At 49.2% G+C, this 22,573-nt stretch overlaps 1 protein-coding gene and 1 pseudogene across 1 annotated transcript in view; both read left to right on the forward strand.

Annotated features, from left to right (window-relative positions):
* The first annotated feature begins 1,385 nt into the window (after positions 1-1,385).
* Positions 1,386-17,311, forward strand: LOC146357070 (alpha-1-antiproteinase 2-like; annotated as a pseudogene).
* LOC146357071 (alpha-1-antiproteinase-like) overlaps positions 5,836-22,573 on the forward strand; it is a 36,099-nt gene continuing 19,361 nt past the window's right edge. Inside the window, exon 1 of the mRNA XM_084839908.1 lies at positions 5,836-5,903. The gene's annotated coding sequence lies outside the window, so the exon portion shown is untranslated. The remainder of the gene's footprint in view (positions 5,904-22,573) is intronic.

A 22,573-nucleotide genomic window follows, 5' to 3' on the forward strand; every position in this document is an offset into this window, starting at 1 on the left:
CTGTTACAGATGCTAACTGCCTGCGACTAAGTGGAAAACTCAAAGGAGCAGCCTACCAGGGATTCTAAGCATTAGGAAGTCAGTTGGTCCCCGTTTGGAGAAAAGCGCGGCAACTCTTTGAACCTAAGGAGTAGGAGGGGAGAGTCCCCCCCTTTCCCATGGGTCATCAGGGCGCAGCTGTTGTCATTGCACCAAGCAGGCGGAGTGCCTCCTCTTGGTGCCTGCAACCTCTTGCTTATCTCTGCGCCTGCGCCTCACGTCTAGAAGCTCAAGCTGTCCCCCACTGTCCATGCCAGGGTCACTATCGCTCCCAGGAATGTGAGCAGGTGGGGGCTCTCCTTCCAGCTGCGGGTCTGAAAAATGAGGGGGTTCCTCTCCCATGGATTGTATCTCTTCCTCAGAATCAGAGCTGCTTTGGGACTCTATGGGCTCAGATCTAACCCTGACAGATCTCTTCTCGATCATCCCAGAATGCAGGACATGGAATAATGAGCTCAAGTTACAGGAATCCAGATTCCAGCTGAACATCAGGAGAAACTTCCTGACTGTTAGAGCAATACGACAATGGAACCAATGACTTCGGGAGGTGGTGGGCTCTCCCACACTGGGGGCATTCAAGACGAGGCTGGACAGTCACCTGTCAGGGATGCTTTGGCTTGGATTCCTGCATGGAGCAGGGGGTTGGACTCAATGGCCTTATAGGCCCTTCCCAACCCTACTATTCTATGATTCTATGATCCTAAACAAGAGCACCCCACAATGCGACATTTTATTCCTTGTATACTATATTGTTATTATGGACTGGATGTTGGGCAGGCCTGGCCCAAGGCATCTTGCTGCCTCAAGGAAGCTGCCGTTGCTGCCCCACTTCTTTTTTTTCTGGCGGTGGTGGTTGAGCTGCCACTGCTGCCCACCCTCCCACCTGACCTGCTTGGGCAGCCAGCAGGCTGGCAGCCAACCCAGCTGCCGTGCCTGCCTATCCACCTGCATGTTGGCTCTCTCTGGCCCTCCTGAGAATCACTGCCACCCAGGAGCAGCTTCCACCTTGTGCCACAGCTGCAAGCTGCCTGGGAGAGTAGTTCAGCCGTACTACGTAGTCAGCTGAACTACGGCGAGAGGGCCGGGACCTCTCGCGATAGTTCCGGACCCCTCTTGATAATTCGGCCATCATCTCCCAGAAGCCCAGGGCTGTGGCACAAGGGGGGAGCGGTGGCTGTCCAGGTGCCCGCTGAAGCGGTGCCCCCACTCGCACCCCCCCAGACCTGCACTCAGGCTGCCCACGAGCTTGGCGAGTTGCCCGGGCTCATTGCAATCCCATCCGGTGAGCACCCACCATTTTCCCACCTTTGTTGTGCGCACAAAAGGGAAGTTAAAAAAAAGCGCACATTTAAATATGTGCAGTTTGGGGCCAGGATTTTACCCCTAATATTGCACATATTAAGTTTTCCTGGCCCCAAACTGCACATATTTAAATATGCACATTTTCTTAACTTCCTTTTTTTATGTAGAAATCAAAGGCAGAAAAATGGCGGGTGCTCACCAGACAGGATCGGAGTGAGCCCGGGAGGGGGCATGAACAAGGGCAAGTGGGGGGTGAGCAAGGGCAGCATCTCAGCAGGCACAGTCCGGGGGCTGCAGGTGGAGAGGGTCTGACAGATTCCTGGACCCAGTCGGGCACCTGCAATATCCTTATTAGCCAGCCAGGAGGTGGGCGTAAGTGAGCGAGGCAGTGGCCGCTTCTTGGTCCTGCCAGCTGCCTGCATGGCCGGCTGGCCAGCTGGCCAGGTGCAAGCAGCGGGAGAGATCAAGCAGGTGGGGGCAAACAAGCAGGTGGGTGTGAGCATATGAGTGGCTGTTTCTTGGTCCTGCCCACATGGCTGGCTGGGCAGGTGGGTGGGTGCAAGCAGCCAGCTGGCCAGCCCGCCAGCCATGCGGGTGGTGGCAGGATCAAAAAGCGGCAGGCCCTTTGGAGGGGGAGAGCAGTGCAATTCTCCACCCTTCCCATTCCACCGCATAATGCTCCTGCATCAGGCTGGCACAGATATTGGGGTTTAGAGGCTAAAATCATCAAAGCCACAGGGATCCAGTTTCCTCACCCCAGGAGATGCCTTCCAATATATCACTGTGAGGACCATCCACTTCTACCTTGTATGGTCCCATTTTTAGGCCCTTTCACCACCTGCGTTCTGCCATTTCTTAATGCCTGACACACTGGCAGACAGCATGAGCACAGTCTGTGTCATCAGATGCAATCTGGCTGGGTTTCTTCAAATGGCTAAATCTGGTGCCTTCATTGTAACAGTTTTGAGAGGAATAGCCATGTCAGTCATTTGCAGCAAAAAGAACAAACAGCCTTGTGGCAACCAGGTTGTGGCGAGAGCCACTGGTGAGAGCCAGTGTGGTGTAGTGGTGAGAGTGTTGGACTGGGAGTCAGGAGATCCAGGGTCTAGTCTCCACTCAGCCATGAAGCTCACTGGGTGACTTTGGGCCAGTCACAGACTCTCAGCCCAACCTACCTCACAGGGTCATTGTTGTGAGGCTAAAATGGAGAGGAAGAGGATTATGTATGCTGCCTTGGGTTCCTTAGGGAGGAAAAATGAATATAAATGTAGTAAATAAATAAATAAACTTCAAATCTAACATCTTTATTAGGATGATATAAGCTTTCATGGACTAGGGTCCACTTGAAGGAGGAGGCCCCACACAGAGCATCATTTGTTGCCCAGAATCATGGGGCTTGTGGTCCTATGAACTATGGCAGAGGAAAGGCCCCTTGGACATCTCCTGTGTTCCCTGGAGCTTTCTATCACCTGCTATCCTCTCTCCAAGGTGAGGATTTTCTGTTTTTTCTTAGCAGATGGGGAGGGGAGACCTCATCAGATCCATTGCCTTTGCCTCATTCAGAGTGCGTGCCAGTAAAGGGGGGCAGGTTTCTTTTTTCTTTACTCTTTTCCCTTTACCTGGTGCCAGTGGCAGTTTTCCACACATGGTGCTCTCCAGTGAGTAACATAAAGGGGATTACAATTGTTTTTCTAACATCTTGGAAGGGGTGTAGCTGAGTGTTAGAGCTCAGGCTTTGTGTCATCTCTCCAAGGTGAGGATTTCTCTTTTTAAATTAAGGAATGGGGAGAAGAGGCTGGCAGGGAGGGAAGAGGGGAGTATGAGCCCTAATTTGAAGCAGGCTTCCTCAAGGTGTTCTGTGATCACCTCCCATCACAGCCTTTGTGATCTCACCACCCCTGCTCTGAATCATTGCTTCACCCCTAGGTGTAACTGTTTAGCGACTATATGAAGCACCTTCAGGAAAACTGGTTCCAATCCATTCCTTACATTTGCCTGGATTAAAATCAATCCACCCAGCAACCTTCTCTTGGTTTGCCATTCCAAACCTCTTGCTTATCCAAAGAAATATCCCTCTTCCTTTCTGTGAAATGATGATCCTTGTCTTTTGCTCAAGACACAAAACTTCTTTAGAGTGAGGTCAAGCAGCTGCTTTCTTTAATTTTAGAGGTGGAGATTTTGAATTGTACCAATAGAAGTAAGGAGATTGGTGTACCGAGTACTCAAACCACGGAAGCACTCAAACGTGCACACTCAAGCAGCCTTCCTGTGTTAAAAATTGCTATTGTGTGAAAAGGAACATAGTGTTCACATACAGTAGCTCCCAAATGCAGCTTAGGGCCTCCATGGAACAGACCCCCAGAAATCAACCCTCATAATCAAGTCTGCCAAGAGAAATGCCACAAGAAATCTCGAAGAAGAAATAATATTTAAAATATATTTATTTATTTCATTTCTATGCCACCCAACAGCTGAAGCTCTCCCATGTTGTTATGAGATTTATTTCAATCATTTTCCATTATGTCACTGTAACAAGAAATTGAGAACAGGATTTTTCTTTAACAGATTACTCCCAGAGGAACACAATGTTTAATTTCTGCCTATGTTTGCTTCTTGTTGGCTTCTGTGATTTGGCCACCGCCAGCATGTCTCTCCCCACCATGTGAGTTGCGGCTACCACCCTCCCGATTACATTATATGAAGATTGCCCCAGCCAATGCTGACTTTGCCTTTAGATTGTACCATGAGGTTGCTTCAGAGGCTGTTAAGAAGAATGTTTTTTTTCCTCTCCTCTGAGCATTTCCGCTGCCTTTGCCATGCTGTCACTGGGGGCTGAATCTACCACGCTGACTCAGCTTTTGTCAGGGCCTTGGCTTGATAGAGATCAGTGAGCAGGAAATACATGAAAGTTTTCATGATTTCCCCCACAAGCTCAACAGCAATGAGACTGAAATGGAGCTGAGCGCTGGGGATGCCCTTTTCATAGATCAGAAATTTAACCCACGACCAAAATTTGTGGTTGATGCCAAACATTTTTATCAGGGTGATATTCTTCGTACTGACTTCAGGCATCTTGAAGAAGCTGAAGATAAGATCAATAGGGCCCCATCTACACCAGGTTTTTACTCTGGGGTAGGTGCGAGTCGAGGTCCCTTGTGATAGATGACACAGTCGTGACTTCGCAGCCATCTGTGGTTTTCAGCCAGAAAATGCAGAGTTCCAAGGAGTCGTTTTGCTGCAATATTTTTGTTTGCTACGGGTTTCCTCACGCTTGTGAGCCGTCTGTCCCTTCCCCATACTGACTTCGCATTTTGCAGTGGGCATGTTGTAGGTGTGCGTAGTGCCTGCGTCACTCTGTGATGCCCCTTTACTCCCCCCATCCCTTCACAGCTGCGCAGTTACAGAGGCACAGAGGGTTGTTTTCATCTATTTAATCACACTTTTGCTCATTTTTGCAGCTTCGTATCCTCGCAATGATTGCTTTTGTACTCAGTACCCAAGGGCTTGGGAAGGGGGGAGGACCAACATCACTCTGGCCATCATTTTGGAGTGATGGCTAGGTACATAGCGCTCACACTTGTGAGTGTGAACCATCGCGAGAGTCTCAGGCTGGGGAACTGACAAACTGATGGTGTGGAAATGAAGGAGCACAAAATACCCAATTTTTCCCTATAACAGGGACAGAAAGACAGAGCAGAGCCCCTCAAATACAAAACAGCCACCAACGTGTCACACCCCCACACTCATGGGACTGCACAACTGCACATTTCAGTGTAATAGCAAAAAAAAAATGGGCACAGCGAGTCTGTTAGAGAAGCACGTAGTACATCGTGAGTGTATTGCAGGTCTTGCTGATTCGAAGCTGCATTGCTGCACAGCTGTGATGGCGGCGGCAGGGGAGGTCAAAGCAGTGCCATATACTGTAGATGGGGCCCTGGTATTTTCCCTCACCAGTGACATTGGATGCAATGGGAGGGAAATTTGAAAAATCCAAGGTCTGCTGGGTCTGTAACACATGCACACGCCACACACCTGCACCACCTGCCCTGGGTGGAGTGAGCTGGCCAGCTCTCCATTAGGACTCCTCTGTCAGCTGTTATCTGCTGCATAGATAATCGCACTTCACCATGGAACTGGAAAACAATACAGAGTCAACATCCTGAATGAAATAGATCACATCACACGATACTGACCAGGGCTTCCTGCTGCCTTCATTACTGAGTGTTTGGTACATCCCCTTCAATTGCCCACAATTCACAATATTTCCTTTACAATAGCAAATGGAAAGCTGCTACATGCAAGGTTTGGTCTCAACTCTTTTTGATCTAGTGACAGTGTAAATCTCCATACAGTATGTCGTATATGTATTTTCTCACAATGATAGCTCACCAGCCTCTGGTTCTTCTTTTAACAGTTATATGAATCTCCACTTCCCAAAGTTTTCATTCTCTAGTACCTATGTCCTCAAAGGAATATTAAGAAGACTGGGTATTACGGAGATATTCTCAGAGCATGCAGATCTATCTGGAATTAGTAGGGAGCTTCACCTGAAGGTTTCCAAGGTACGTTTCTCAAAATGCATTGTGATACAAAAACTGAATCAAAGAGACCACAACGTATTCCATGTGAATATTTAGGCCACATGTGCATTACTGTCTCCTGGTACAAATAACTTTAATGTGGAAATGACAGTACTTGCATCTGTCTCTGAATACTACTTCATACATCAAGTTTTCTCCATGTAAGAAAAAGCCATGGGCACAGTACCTTCCAAATGGACATCAATTACAGCATAATGCACACTTGTGTGATTTTTCACACATCTCAGGATGCACACTTTTCCTTCTTTTCAGAAATTATCTGAATGTATGAATAATGGTATGTGTAAAGCAGCCACAATAAGGGAAGATCCCTACTGAAGATCTTCTGTGGTCCAGACGTCTTCCTCCTAATCCTGTCCAGAAATGTCAAAGAAATGCCTTCTTGTTCCAGGTTCCTCAAACAGAGATAGGGATATGACACCCATGGCTATGCTTACTGGCCTGGATTGAGTCTGTGGTGGAAAAGACTTAGGGCACAATCTTACGGGCAGTGCCCTGGGTACTCCTAAGCCCCTGAATTTGGAGGCTTACGCATATCCTATGCAGAGTGGGAGGCACCTTGTGCTTCCTGCACTGCATTTAAGCTAGATGGGCAATTTCACCCATCTAGCAAAGGCTTCAGGGAGGGGGAGGGAAGGAGGCTGGGGCAGCGATAGGGCAAATGGAAGCCTGCCACCCTGGTCTCCTCCCATCCCCATCCCCAGGAACGCCTCCTTTTCCGCATCTCTGCACTCTGTGAACATGGAGAGGGAACTGGTGCAGTTCTCTCTGTGCAAGCTACAAGGGGGAGGGGGAGGAGAGGGGGAACGTGGTTTCCTGGCTACAGTGTCAGAGCCTTGTCTTTGACCTTGTATCCAGGAAAGCAAGCAATTCTATGTCCTCCAGATACTGTCTAGAGGACATAGGATTGCTCCCTTAATGCTTCGTTGGTGTTAAGGGACTTGAATGATTTTCAAGCCATGTTTGGGAGGGGTAACACTTCATTAAGGATCAGTTAGGAACAGTTAGTGAGGAAGCTTAGCAGTTATAGAATAAGGGGAGACATCATCTTATGGTCATAACTGGTTAAAGAACAGAAAGAAGAATGTAAGAAGAAACGGACACTTTTTACACTGGAGTAGGGATGGGGGAGAATTTCTCCCCGAAACTTCGGGGGGCCGAGTGCCAACGTATTCGGCCCCCCAAAGTAGTTTCGGGGAGAAATTCTCCGCCCCCGCCCCCCTCGGGATGGGACTTACCTTTCCTGAATGTCCCTCCTGGCGGCGGGTCCCGGCGGCGGTTCAGCAGGTCTTCGTCAGGGGCGGGGGCGGCAGCTGGTCTTTCGACCGGCTGACGCCGCCGTCAGTCCAAGAAAAGTAAAAAAAAAACACACGCCCCCGTGATAGGCTACGTGACGATTAACGTAGCCTATCACGGCTAGATTTGCAAAGTCAGCCGTGATTAGGGGTGGACGAAAGTCACTTACCTGTCCTTGAAGGACGTTCGCGGTGGGGGGGAGGCGCTTCGCTGGTCCCCCTGTGAAGTTCAGGCCGGGGGGGGAGGCTTCCCGCCTCGCCCCGGCCGAAATTCAGGCCGGGGAGGAGGCTTCCCGCCTCGCCCGGCCGCGAACGCGGAAGTTTTTTTTTTAAAAAAAAACGCCCCCTGATAGGCTACGTGACGATTCACATAGCCTATCACGGCTAGATCTGCAAAGTCAGCCATGATAGGCTACGTGAATCGCCTATCACGGGTGACTTTAAAAAAAAAAAAAGCGCGTACGCTAATGGCGGCCCCCATAGGGAGCCGCCATTCGCGTTCCTTATTTAGTTGCTGTAGTCTATGTAAATGTTTACGTAGACTACGGCGAACATAAGGGCAACGCAAATAGCATTGCCCTTATTTTCGCCGTAGTCTACGTAAACGTTTACGTAGACTACAGCGACCAAATAAGGAACGGGAATGGCAGCTCCCTATGGGGGCCGCCATTATCCGTACACACTTTTTTTTTTTTTAAAGTCACCCGTGACGATTCACGTAGCCTATCACAGCTGACTTTGCAAATCTAGCCGTGATAGGCTACATTAATCATCACGTAGCCTATCAGGGGGCGTTTTTTTTTTCTTTCATTGCAATGGCGGCGGCGGCAGCCCCCCGAAGTTGGTGCTCGGCCCCCCAAAGTTTCGGGGAGAAATTCTCCGCCAACCCTAGCCGTGATAGGCTACGTAAATCGTCATGTAGCCTATAACGGGGGTGTTTTTTAAAAACTTTTTATTTCGCGGCCGGGCGAGGCGAGGCGCCTCCTCCCCGTCCTCAATTTCGGCCGGGCGAGGCGGGAAGCCTCCCCCCCCGGCCTGAACTTCGGGGGGAGCAGCGAAGCGCCTCCCCCCCACCGCCAAGCAAGCTGCGAGACCAGGTAAGTGACTTTCGTGCACCCCTACACTGGAGACAAGTAAACAGTGGTTTCCACCAAGGATCTGATTTGGACTAGTGCTTGTTAATTTGTTCAGAAATGATCTGGAGTTAAGGGTGAGCAGTGACGTGGACAAGTTTGCAGATGACTGGATGATGATGATGATGATTTAGGGTGGTTAGAACAAAAAGAGACAGCAAAGAGCTGCAAAAGGATCTCTCCAAACTGGGTGAATGGGCATCAAAATAGCAAATGCAGTTCTTTTTAAGCAAGTGTAAAGTGATACATATTAGGTGGAACCTCCCCCCCCCCAACTTCACATATATGCTGATGGGATCTCAGCTGGCAGTTTAGGCAGGGGGGAATTGCCAGTATCATAGCGCTCTTAATCAAATCTATGATGCATTCACACTTGGAATATTGTGCATAGCTCTGGTCAACGCACCTCAAAAAGAGTAGTGTAGAGGTGTCCCAGTTCTTAAATCCAGGAGAGGCCATGTAAGCCTTAATACCCACCCACCCCCCGTGCTAAATCCTGTGGACAGAGAAACATAACACACTGAATGGTGGAAGAAATGGAAGAATATGAGGTCTGAATATGTTCTTTCTCAATTTGCTAGATACAAAAGTGATCAGCCCATGTTGAGTCCTCCCCTTTTTTTGTAGCCTTGAGGGTGACACTAATATAGGCCTTGCAGCAAGGCAATTCAAAATAATCTGCATCAGTTGTTCATGTGTCTTGCAGAAACAGAGTATGATGCAGAGTTAAGAAACCCTGCCACTTTATTCTGTCATCCAACTATATTCCAAGATAGTTGTAGACCTTTTCTCTGTCGAAACATGCATAGGATTGTACCCTAAGTGGCACTTCAAGACCAATCAGCTCTACAATGATAGGATGCATTTCTTCAAGAGATCTTGTGTTTCCTAACCATTATAACATTATAGGAAAACAAAAAAAATCATCTTCAGATATGTGTCTTTGCCCTTGAGGGCACAATCCTACGCATAGCTGCCTGGGGAATGCTGGGAGTTGTGGGACTTCTCTCTAAACCTGCATAGGATTGCACCTTAGCTTTTGTTAGGATTGGAGGGAGTGTAGAGGATAATCTTCTACCTTGGAATGAGTAGGAGATACCACATTACCGTGTGTCATTTGCAAAGACTTCTGTATCCATTGAGTCATTTTCAAAGGCTTCCTGAATTCTGTATTTGGTTCTTCATTCTCCGGTTTTACCATAGCCAAATCTTTCTGTCAGAATACTACCTTACTACACTAGCTAAGGATGGTATCATTTTTCAAACCGCTGTCCAATTTGTGTGATTTCCATGAACAATTCCATAAATGTATAGCAATAGATGGAGACTCCAGTTCTGCATGGTTTGATTTCAGTAATATTTGCGGCCTCTGTGTATAAACCATTGTTTAAATAGAACACTAAAAAGTTAAAATTAACACAATACACCCTTCAAACTTAAAAAAAGAAGAACATACCCACATCTATAGTAAACACACACAAATTTCTTCCATTTTCCAATTTAGATCCTCAAGACACCTGCACACACTTCTGTGGATGCAGAGGCATGCTCCAGAACAGGCGCGGAAAACCTGGTGACCTCGAAATGTTTTGGGCCACAACTGCCTTAATCCCTAACTATTGCCTGTGCTCCCTTGGGCTTGTGGGAGTTGTAGTTCAACAGATCTGGAGGGCTCCAGGTTGCCTATCCCTGCTACAGAGGCACAACTGCGTGCTGCTGTTGCTGAAGATATAGGCAGGCGGCAGAAAGCATGACAGTGGAAGAGTCAGAGAGTGCAGGCATTATGCCAAGATAGTCTCTCCTGAAGGCCTCGCCTCTGCCAGGTAAAGATTAGCTCCTTGGGAGTGGAGAGAGAGCCTGCTTGGGAGGAGGGCTTGCTGAGGAAAAGACAAAAAAAAAACACTGCCCCACCTGGAGGATAAAACTATCAATGGGTACTAGTCATGATGTCTATATATAAGAACATAAGAACATAAGAGCCATGTTAGATCAGACCAAGGGTTCATCTACTTCAGCTTCTCCACTGGGGAATCCACCCTTGGGGGGAGGTGATCTGTCCCTCCCCCCAGAATCCTCGCCGGCTGGCTGTGCTCTGCAGCAATTCCGCAGAGCCGCTGGCCAGCTCCAGAGTGCCAGCGATACGGCTACCATTGGCATGCCGTATAGCTGGCTGAGAGTGACTCTGGATGCAAATGGCATCCAGTACACCATTTGCAGCCGTAAAGCTCTTAGATTAAGCTAAATGCAGCCCTAAATGGCTGCATTTTGCTTAAATTAAGGGCTTTATGGCCGCAAATGGCATCTGCTACACCATTTGCGTCTGTGGTAGGGTTGTACGAAAGTGACTTACTTTTCGCGGATTATGTTGATGGTGGTGGGGGAGGCGTTCCGACCCTCCCCCCGGAATCCTCGACGGGGGGGAGGCTATCTGTTCCTCCCCCCCCGGAATCCTCGATGGCTGGCTGTGCTCCGCGGCAGCTCCGCGGAGCAGCCAGCCAGGCCCAGCCCAGCCCAGAGCCATCCGAAGCTGGATTTCCGGCCGCGGAGGGCTCTGGGGGCGAAAAAAAAAACCACGTTCGCAAATGGCGGCAGCTACGGCCACTGCCATTTGCATTCCTTATTTTTGGCCATCTGAATCTACATAAATATTTACGTAGACTATGATGGCGAAAATAAAGGGGAATGCAAATAGCGTAGCGGGCGCTATTTGCGTCCCTTTTTGATTCACCATTTTAGCCTATGTAAATCTTTACGTAGGCTAAAACGGCGAATCAAAAAGGGATGCAAATAGCGCCCGCTACACTATTTGCATTCCCCTTTATTTTTGCCATCATACTCTACGTAAATATTTACGTAGACTAAGACAGCCAAAAATAAGGAACGCAAATGGCGGTGGCCGTAGCCACCACCATTTGCATACGCGTTTTTTTTTTTAAACCCACACAGCCATGATAGGCTACGTAAAGATTTACATAGCCTATCACGTTATGTTTTTTTAAAAAAAACCCAGCCATGATAGACTATGTAAATCTTTACGTAGCTTATCACGTCTTTTTTTTTTTTTTAATAAGACTGGAAATGGCGGCAGTGGCAGCCGGTCGGAAGACCAGCCACCGCCACTGCCGAAGCTGCTGCCGGAGCCGCCACCACCTGGAAGATCTGTCCCAGGTAAGTCTTGTCCCGGGGGGGATCTGCAGGGGGGAGGGGGGGCAGGCCATTCCGCCATAGAGTTCGGGGGGCCGAATGCACTGGCATTCGGCCTTACCGAGATCCGTGGTGGAATTCTCTGCCATCCCTATTCTGTGGATTTTCATGCGATAGGCTAGCTTATCAATTCCTGTACTGTATATGGTTTTGCATTATATATTGCATTTTATTCTTATAAATATTTGTATTGTGTTTTATATTTTAAACTGTGCTTTAAAATGTAGGGATGTCAGAGAATTCCACCATGGACTCCAGTTCTAAAGAATCCATCCCCCCGGAATCCATGGCGGAACAGCCTCCCCCCCCCCCGCAGAATCCCCCCGGGACAGACCTACCTGGTGGTGGATGCGGTGGCAGCTCCAGCCGCTGCCAGGCTGCTGCGGCCGCAAATGGCGGCCATCATAGTGGCCGCCATTTGCGTCCCTACACTTGCCTGTGATAGGCTATGTAAATATTTACGTAGCCTATCACGGGCTAGAGTAGGGACACAAATGGCATCCCCTAAGCAGGATGCGATTTGCGTCTGCAGCAGCCCGGCAGTGGGTGGAGGCCCTGCTGCGGATTGGCCAGGCTGGCAGCTCTGCGGACTGGCCACGGAGCAGAGCCAGCCAGGCAGGATTCCGGGGGGAGGAACGGATCGCCTCCCCCCACCTGTGGAACCCGGCAGAGCCAGGTAAGCGGGGTTTTGTACACCCCTATTAAAATGGCATTTTAGTTTTTTAACAGGTCTTAATCTGCCCAGAGAACATTAGTTATTGCGCAGATTAGAAATGTACTAAATAAAATAAATAAATATTCTGGATGGAGAGATTAGATAAAAATGGATGCAGGGGAAAGCAACTTTGACAGTTTTGTCCATCTCACAAACAGTCAGGGGGCCCATCTACAAGGGGCATTCGCTCCGGTTCTACTCCACCCCCAAATTGATCGTGTCAGATGACGCACGCCTCTCCCTGTAGCTAGTTCGGTATTTCTTGCCCTAAACCTGGGTGTGTGTGTGTTTTCAAACTCATTTGGGGTCAGATTTTCCTGTCATAGCAGCTTCAGTGCAGTGTGGGAGTCTGTTTGACCTCAGCTGGCTTCGGCGTGGGCTGGAGGAAGCGGCACTGATTGGTGGAAGGGAGAGTTGCATGGGGCATGGGGAGAGCAGAGGGGTAAACATGTCTACCCAGGAGTAACTCATTGCCTGCAATTCCACTTTGCTGAGTAGAAGCAGCCCTGCTGCTTGGAAACTGTGCTGTTGCGAACATGCCTCTCACTTCAAATATTAATTGAGCATGGGAGTGGGGAGGGGAGCCAGCCTTGCTGTTTTGCAACTGCGCAGCTACAAAGGAGTAGGGGTGGACGAAAGTCACTTACCTGTCCTCGAAGATTTCCCGCGGTGGGGGGGAGGTGCTTCGTTGCTCCCCCCGCGAAGTTCAGGCCGGGGGGGGAGGCTTCCCACCTTGCCCGGCCGAAATTCAGGCCGGGGGGGAGGCTTCCCGCCTCGCCCGGCCGAAATTCAGGCCGGGGAGAAGGCGCCTCGCCTTGCCCGGCCGCGAACTGAACAGTTAAAAAAAAAACAACGCCCCCGTGATAGGCTACGTGACGATTAACGTAGCCTATCATGGCTAGATCTGCAAAGTCAGCCGTGATAGGCTACGTAAATCGCCACGTAGCCTATCACGGGTGACTTAAAAAAAAAAAAAAAGTGCATATGCAAATGGCGGCCCCCATAGGGAGCCGCCATTCGCGTTCCTTATTTGGTCGCTGTAGTCTACGTAAATCTTTACGTAGACTACAGCGAAAATAAGGGCAACGCAAATAGCGTTGCCCTTATTTTCGCTGTAGTCTACGTAAACATTTACGTAGACTACAGCGACCAAATAAGGAACGCGAATGGCGGCTCCCTATGGGGGCTGCCATTATCCGTACATGCTTTTTTTTTTAAAGTCACCCGTGATAGGCTACGTGACGATTTACATAGCCTATCACGGCTGACTTTGTAAATCTAGCCGTGATAGGCTACGTTAATCGTCACATAGCCTATCACGGGGGCGTTTTTGTTTTTTTTTCTTTTATTGCAATGGCGGCAGCGGCAGCTGGTCGAAAGATCGGCTGCCGCCCCCGCCCCTGACGAAGACCCGACGAACCGCCGGCCGGACCCGCCGCCAGGAGGGACATTTGGCAAAGGTAGGTCCCGACCCAGGGGGGGTGCGGAGAATTTCTCCCCGAAACTTATTTGGGGGGCCGAACACGTTGGCGCTCGGCCCCCCGAAGTTTCGGGGAGAAATTCTCCGCCATCCCTACAAAGGAGCACAGCTAAGAAAGGGTGGATGCCAGATTCGAAGCTGCATAGCTAAGGAAGGGTGGATGCCAGGGCAGATGATTTTCATGAACATGTATTCAGAAGCACTTCATTGAGCTCATGGCGGGGGGGGGAGCCTGTTGACTGGGTAGTTAATACACATCAAAGACAATGTGATAGTTTCTCTCCCTCCTCACTGGCTCTGCACTCTCTGCTCTCAGCTAGGGATGTACGGACTGTGTAAAATCTGCTCCGTCTGTGTTTCGCAGATTGTCAGGCGCCTTTCATTCCCTCATCCTCCCACAGATGGATGCAATTTTTTTTTTCATCTTGCAGAAAAATATGGAAATAATTCTGTAAATAATTACATAAGTATTTATATAATTATTTACATAATTTACCTCAGTATGTAACATTTGGTGTATTGTCCCCCATTCCATTCAACGTTTCCTCAGCAGAAACCTACGTATTTTTCTACGGATGTATATGCGTTAATTTCAGGAAAGTAAAACACTCATCCAAAAGTCCACGGATGCCGCACAGTCTGAGGGGGTTGTTCCGCAGTAGATTCTGCAAGTTGGATTCTTAGAAATCCGAGCTCATTTTAATCTGTCTCGAATTCCCTACTCTCAGCACCTCTTGCACTCCCGCTCATTCTGCTCAGCCTGCGGTTGGCGGGGGGCAGCTGCCTGCCTGCCCTCCTCCTAAATGTGTGCATATGTGGGATTTGTCATGACTGTGTATTCATAAGCAAGTCCTCCATTGAACTTGGTTGATGAGAGGGAGGAAGGGACGGGGAGCAAACCTGCACTCATTGGTTGCCCCATACCTATGCAATTGATGATGATCTTTTCTACTTGCCCACCCCACCCCAACTACTGTGGCATTATTTCCCATTTGCTCCGCAAAAGTGGAGGAATACAGTACTGAGTGTGCCACAGAGAGAGTTAACTCGTTTCTGTGAAAATGCGGATTTTTCCCAAATCAGTTCACAAAGCATTTCTGTGTAGATTGGCCCAGGGTTGATTGGAAGTGTAATAACAATAGGTCATGGGAATAAGAAATGATAACAACGTAGGGATGTCAGAGAATTCCACGATGGATCTCGGTGAGGCCAAATGCCAGTGCATTCAGCCCCCTGAAATCCATCGCAGAACAAAGCCCCTGCCCCCCAACCCACGAAAGGCACACGGGACAAAGTCCCCTCTGCCCCCACCCCACGAAAGGCATGCTAAACAGAGCACTTACCTGCTCCCGTCCGCGCTGCTTTGCGAATGGTGGCCGTCCTGCGGCTGCCATTCGCTTCCTCCTCTTCATAGCCATGATAGGCTTCATAGCCATTTGCGTCACTGTGGAGGCTGTGCTAGGCTATTTAAGTATTTACATAGCCTATCATGGCAGGGGGAAAAAAACCCAGCATACGCAAATGGCGGCAGCTACCACCATTTTGCGTACGCTGGGGTTTTTCCCCTTGCCGTGATAGGCTATGTAAATATTTACATAGCCTATCATGGCTCAATACAGGGACGCAAATGGCGGCGCCTACGACAGCTGCCATTTGCATCCCTGCAGGGCTGCCCAGTGGCTGGATGTCCGGCTGTGGGCGGCCAGAGCTGGCTGGTGGCTCAGTGGCTTGGCCACGGAGTGGAGCCGACCAGGCAGAATTCCGGGGGGGAGGACCGGATCGCCTCCCCCCCCATCGAGGATTCCGGGGGGAGGGACGGAGCACCTCCCTCCCACCGCGGATTGCCCGACACGGAGCCAGGTAGGTGTTTCGTACATCCTTATAACAACGTCTCCCAAGATATTAATTGGATTCTTCTGCTTTGAATGACCAGAACTAGACATTATAATACAATATGATCACTATTCTGTACTAATACTTGCTTATTTTCTTTGCCGGCTATTCACAAAGCTTATTTGAATGTTTATGAGAATGGCACTGAAGCTGCAGCTGCTATTACTGCCATTGACATTACTACCCTTTCCACTTCCATTTCTGTTCCAGAAGTTGTTTTTAACAGGCCCTTCCTTATATTCATTTTGGAAGAGTCTATTAAACCTATCCTTATTCATGGGGAAAGTTAGAAATCCTAAAGAGTAGTAATTGCACACTTCGTGTCCTTTCTGTAGTACTTCATGTATCACTGCCTAAAATAAACAGCAGGTTTGGAAATATTCTTAGGTGTCAGTTACTTTACTATGACAGTCACTGTCACACATTGCCAAATAAATGAAATACTGATGTGAAAACAGCTTCGTGTTTCTTTCTCCAGCACAAAATTTCTAATCCAAAGAATGCATCATTGTCAACACCAAAATATGATCTGGTTCCAATCACTACACAAGTTATCTTTTAATATCCTATCTCCAACTATGATTTTGTGTTGAGACATTTCCAGTTGATGGACGATGTAAAACCATAAAACCTGCAGCGTACCGTACATTCTTGTTGTGATTCAAATGAGGTTTGCCAACACTGGAGTTGACGTGGCAAAAAAGTAGATGACATTTCACGCACGTAGATTCCATATCTTGCCAGCACTTTGAACGCTTAAATCAAATACCATTTGACCCACTCATCTGAAAATCATGGAGGAATATGGGTGGTGTACATGCATGCATCTGTGAAGTATTCCTAAGACCACAATACTCCAAAATAAATATGTCATTAATGGCATGAGTCCAGCATGGTTTGTAGAGCAGCCCTTCCACCTTCACTAAATGAAAAGTGGCTTTTGAGACTTTGGTTGTTGAAGATGCTGTTTGAAACATCAAGTCAAAAAATTTATTGAAAGATGTAAAATGAGAGGTGTGCACTGACGGCAAGATTTGACTCAGACCCAGATCTGGCACTTCAGAAAATTCCCTCCTTCGGCTCAGACCAATTCAGAGTCCAACAGCTTCACCTAGGGGACTGAAACCAAGTTGTGATTCACTAGGGATGGCGGAGAATTCCACCACGGATTTCAGTGAGGCCGAATGCACTGGCATTCGGACCCCCGAAATCCGTGGCAGAATGGCCTCCCACCCCCCACCACCCTGCGGAATCCCCCTGGAACGAAACTTACCTGGGGCTCCAGTGGCGGCAGTGGCTGGTCTTTCGGCTGGCTGCTGCGGCTGCCATTTATGTCCTGCCAAGCTGCCATGATAGGCTACGTAAGTATTTACGTAGCCTAAATCAGCAAAGAGCAGGAACACAAACGGTGGCTACTACACCATTTGCGCCCCTGCTCTTTCCGTGATAGGCTATGTAAGTATTTACGTAGCCTATCACAGTAAAGGCAGCCACGCAAATGGCCATACTTATGTAGCCTAATCACTAAATACTTACGTAGCCTATCATGGTACCACCTGGAGGGGTTGGGCATTGGAGACACCGTATTGCGGTGGTTCCGGTCCTTCCTCTCCGGCAGGTACCAGAGGGTAACACTGGGAGAGGAGGTTTCGGACCCGTGGCCACTTACTTGTGGGGTGCCACAGGGTTCCATCCTCTCCCCGATGCTATTTAACATCTATGTGAAGCCGCTGGGGGCTATCATCAGGAGGTTTGGGGTGCAGTCTCATCAATATGCGGATGACACGCAGCTCTACCTCTCATTCAAATCTTCACCAAGGTTGGCCGTAGAATCCCTGTCCAAATGTCTGGAGACAGTGAGTGGCTGGATGGGGAGGAATAAGCTGAAGCTGAACCCTGACAAGACCGAGGTACTTTTGGTGGGAGACAAGAGGAGGCTGGGGGATGTTGACCTGGTGTTGAATGGGGTACGGCTACCCTTGAAAGACCAGGTCCGCAGCCTGGGGGTCATTTTGGACTCCCAGCTGTCCATGGAGGCTCAGGTGTCAGCTGTGAGCCGGACAGTGCTGTATCAACTCCATCTGATACGGCGGCTGCGCCCCTTCCTTCCCGACCATCTGCTCCCATTGGTAGCACATGCCCTGGTCTCCTCTCGTTTAGACTACTGTAATGCGCTCTACGTGGGGTTACCCTTGAAGACAGTTCAGAAGCTGCAGCTGGTACAGAACGCGGCGGCTCGCCTGATTAAAGGCAGCCGCCGGCGAGATCACATCACTCCAGTGCTGAAGGAGTTGCACTGGTTACCAGTTGTTTTCCAGGCCAAATTCAAGGTGTTGGTTTTGACCTTTAAAATCCTATATGGTTCCGGCCCAGCCTATCTTAAGGAGCGCCTCCAGCAGCACCAGACAGGCCGCTTAACAAGATCAGCCTCGGATGGCCTTCTCTCTGTCCCATCAGCCAGGACAGCTAGACTGGTGGGGACGAGGGAGAGGGCCTTTTCTGTGGTGGCCCCCACTCTGTGGAACTCCCTCCCTAGGGAACTCTGTCATGCCCCCTCTTTAATGAGCTTCCGTCGTGCATTAAAAACGTGGTTGTTCAGGCAGGCATTTGGGGTGTGTGTTATTTTAGAAAATGTTTTTATTGTAGAATTTTATTGTTTTAAACTGTTTTTATTGTATGTTGTACATCGCCCAGAGTGGCTGGGTGACCAGCCAGATGGGCGATTAATAAATTTAATAATAAATAAAATAAATAAATAATAAATGGTAAAGGCAGCCACGCAAACGGCGGCCACTATGCCATTTGCGTGGCTGCCTTTACTGTGATAGTCTACATAAATACTTAAGTAGCCTATCACAGAAAGAGCAGCAGCGCAAACAGTGTAGCAGCTGCCGTTTGCATCCCTGCTCTTTTCCGTGATAGGTTATGTAAATACGTGATAGGCTACGTAAATGGCTGCTACAGTGGCTGCCATTTGCGTCTGCAGCAGCCCGGCCACAGCTGGAACTCCGGCTGCGGATGGCCCTGGCCGGCAGCTCTGCGGAGCCGCCGCAGAGCAGAGCTGGCCAGGGAGGATTCCAGGGGGAGGGACGGAGCGCCTCCCCCCCCATCATGAATCACACCTGCAAAAAGGTAAGTGACTTTCATACATCCCTAATTCAGACATCCGAGGCTTCTTGTCTCCCTCTGACTACCATGGGAAATTACAAAATGTGATAACTTTTTTTTCTTTTGGTCAGAGTTGGATGTTATTTCCAGGCATAGTAGCCCCTTAGGAGGAGATTAGGCTGGCCAATTTTTTTTTTATAAAAATAGGTGCAGGGGTCTTTGTGCCATGTGCCTTTATGTTTCTTTAGCTGATTGAATTGATACCTGTATCGTATCAATATTTAGAAGGGCAGTCATGCTAGTCAGTTTCCAGCAAAAAAAAAAAAAAAAATCAGATTTGTGGCAACTTTGTTATAATGACAGAAGGTTCTGGGAACTGGAGTCCACTTGAAGGAGGAGGCCCCACACAGAGCATCATTTCCTAGCTAAATACAAAGACCTAGGTATGTATGTATTTATTTATTAGTAATATTTATATACCACTTCATATAATAGAGTCTCTAGACTTGTAGTCAAGCCCTATGAATTCTGGCAGGAAAAGCCACTATGGGCATCATTTATAGGGATGGCGGAGAATTTCTCCACGAATCTTCGGGAGGCCGAGTGCCGATGCATTCGGCCCCCGAAAGTGTTGGGGAAATTCTCCGCTGCCCCCCCCGCCCCCCCTGGGATGGGATTTACCGTGGCCGAATGTCCCTCTCGGCAGCGGGTCCCGGCGGCGGTTCAGCGGCGGTTCGGCTAGGGTTGGCGGAGAATTTCTCCCCGAAACTTTGGGGGGCCCAGCGCCAACGTGTTCGGCCCCCCAAACAAGTTTCGGGGAGAAATTCTCCGCACCCCCCCGCCCCCTGCACCCCCCCCGGGACGGGACTTACCTTTGGCGAATGTCCCTCCCGGCGGCGGGTCCGGCCGGCGGTTTGGCGGGTCTTCGTCCGGGGCAGGAGCGGCAGCCGGTCTTTTGACCGGCCGCCGCCGCCGCCAATCCAATAAAAGAAAAAAAAAACGCCCCCGTGATAGGCTACGTGATGATTAACGTAGCCTATCACGGCTAGATTTGCAAAGTCATCCGTGATAGGCTATGTAAATCGTCACGTAGCCTATCACGGGTGACTTAAAAAAAAAAAAAGCGCGTACGGATAATGGCGGCCCCCATAGGGAGCCGCCATTCCTGTTCCTTATTTAGTCGCTGGAGTCTACGTAAATCTTTACGTAGACTACAGCGAAAATAAGGGCAACGCTGCATTGCCCTTATTTTCGCCATAGTCTACGTAAAGATTTATGTAGACTACAGCGACCAAATAAGGAACGGGAATGGCGGCTCCCTATAGGGGCCGCCATTTGCGTACGCGCTTTTTTCTTTTTTTAAAAAAGTCACCCGTGATAGGCTACGTGACGATTAACGTAGCCTATCACGGCTGACTTTGCAGATCTAGCCGTGATAGGCTACGTGAATCGTCACGTAGCCTATCACGGGGGCGGTTTTTTTTTTTAACTTTTTAGTATGCGGCCGGGCGAGGCGAGGCGCCTCCTCCCCGGCCTGAATTTCAGCCGGGCGAGGCAGGAAGCCTCCCCCCCGGCCTGAATTTCGGCCGGGCGAGGCGGGAAGCCTCCCCCCCTGGCCTGAACTTCACGGGGGGAGCAGCGAAGCACCTCCCCCCACCGCGAAAAGCTTCGAGGACAGGTAAGGGACTTTCGTGCACCCCTAGGTTCGGCGGGGGTGGGGGCAGTGGCCGGTCTCCCGACCAGCTGCTGCCGCCGCCATTACAAAATAAAAAAGTAAACACACACACACACACACACACACACACCCGTGATAGGCTACGTGACGATTTACGTAGCCTATCATGGCTAGATTTCCAAAGTCAGCCGTGATAGGCTACGTAAATCATCACGTAGCCTATCACGGGTGACTTTGGGGGGGAAAAAAAAGCGTGTACGCAAATGGCGGTGGCCCATGGGCGCCACCATTTGCGCTCCTTATTTTGGCACGTCTAGTCTACGTAAAGATTTACGTAGACTACGGCGAAAATAAGGGCAACGCAAATAGCGTTCCCTTATTTTCGCCGTAGTCTACGTAAATCTTTACATAGACTAGACGTGCCAATCTAAGGAACGCAAATGGCAGTGCCCATGGGCCACCGCCATTTGCGTACGCGCTTTTTTTTTTCTTCCAAAGTCACCCGTGATAGGCTAAGTGCCTCCCCCCCACCGCAAAGCAAGCTGCGGGACCAGGTAAGTCCCTTTCGTCCATCTCTAATCATTTATCACAAGAGGGAAGTCCCTTTGGGCCCTCTGTCACCCTCTCCAAGCTAAGAATTTTTTTATAGTGGGGGAAAGGGGAGGAGAGACTGGTAGGGAGGGCAGGGAGGGAGTTTGAGCCCTAATATGAAGCAGATCAGTCAAAGGCCCCATCTACATGGCACCGCTTTCTCTCTTCACTCTGTCACAACTGTGCAGCATTGCAGCTTCGAATTAGCTTCTGGTGGCATACACTTGTGATTTACCGTGGGCTTCCCTGACAGACTCCGCCCTGCCCTTTTTTTTGCCATTATACTTTAATGCGCAGCTGTGCAGTCCCGTGAGCATGGGAGTGCGACACTGTAGTGTCTGTTTTGTATTATAGGGGTTCTGTTGTGTCTTTCCATCCCTCATTTGGTAAATAGAGGGTGTTTATTGCTCCTTCATTTCCATGCCATCTGTTTGTCAGTTCCCCAATCTGAGACTCTTGTGATGGTTCGCATTCACAAGTGTGAGCAGCACATGCCTACCCATCACTCTGAAATGGTGGCCAGAGCAAAGTTGGTCCTCCCCCAGGACTCCCCCAGCCCTTGGCACCGAGTCCAGAAGCAACTATTGCAAAGATACGCAGTTGCAAAAATGTGCAAAAGTGTGATTAAATAAATGAAAATGCTCCTCTGTGCTTCCGTAACTGTGCAGCTGTGAAGGGACAGAGGGAGTAAAGGGGCATCACAGAGTGATGCAAACACCACACATGCCTGCAAAATGCAAAGTCAATTTGGGGAAGGGACAGATGGCTCACAACTGTGGGAAACCTGCAGCAAACAAAAACATTGCAGCAAAACACCTCCTTAGAAATCCGCATTTTCCAGGATAAAACCACGGATGGCTGCGAAGTGGCGACTATGTCATCTGTCCCGAGGGACCTTGACTCGCAGCTGTCACAGACTAAAAGGCTTGAGTAGATGGGGCCAAGCTGGGCTGTGCCTCCAGCGTTAGTCCCTGTAATCTGACTACCTGTGTGCTTTGAATTACTTCTTTGTCCCTATGCACAAACACTGAGCAACTATATGCAGTGCCTTTGGAGAAATTGATTCAAAGACATTATCAAGCATTAGTCCTTTGACCTTTTTTCTTGTTGAATAAATGTGCCTAGGCTAAAACCAGTCCACCCTGCCACCCTTGCTTCTAGGCCCCACCTCCGATTTGTCTAAACAAATATCCCTCTTTCATTCTGTGAAATGAAGGGCATGCAATCCTCACCCTTTGATTGAGACACAACACTTTTGTAGAGGGAGGTGAGGGGGATTACTGGTATGTCTGAAATTCCTAGCAGCTGCGTTCCCATTAGAACAAAAGGTACTGAGTGGTGGGACTGGTCTAGTGACAACTCATATCACAGAGGGACCCAAACATGCACAGTTGAACAGCCTTGGTGTGTTTTACCCTGTTTCAATCTGACTCATCGATAAAGGTGTTCAGACTGCAACAAGACCACTTCCAGTTCCTCCTCTTTTTCTGGCTTAAGGAAAAGATGTTGTGTGTGTTTGTTACTTGTGTGGTGCTTA

Source organism: Heloderma suspectum, chromosome 1, assembly GCF_057233095.1.
Source record: "Heloderma suspectum isolate Gila_16-S chromosome 1, 16-S_ref, whole genome shotgun sequence".
In the NCBI taxonomy this organism is placed as follows: Eukaryota; Metazoa; Chordata; class Lepidosauria; order Squamata; family Helodermatidae; genus Heloderma; species Heloderma suspectum.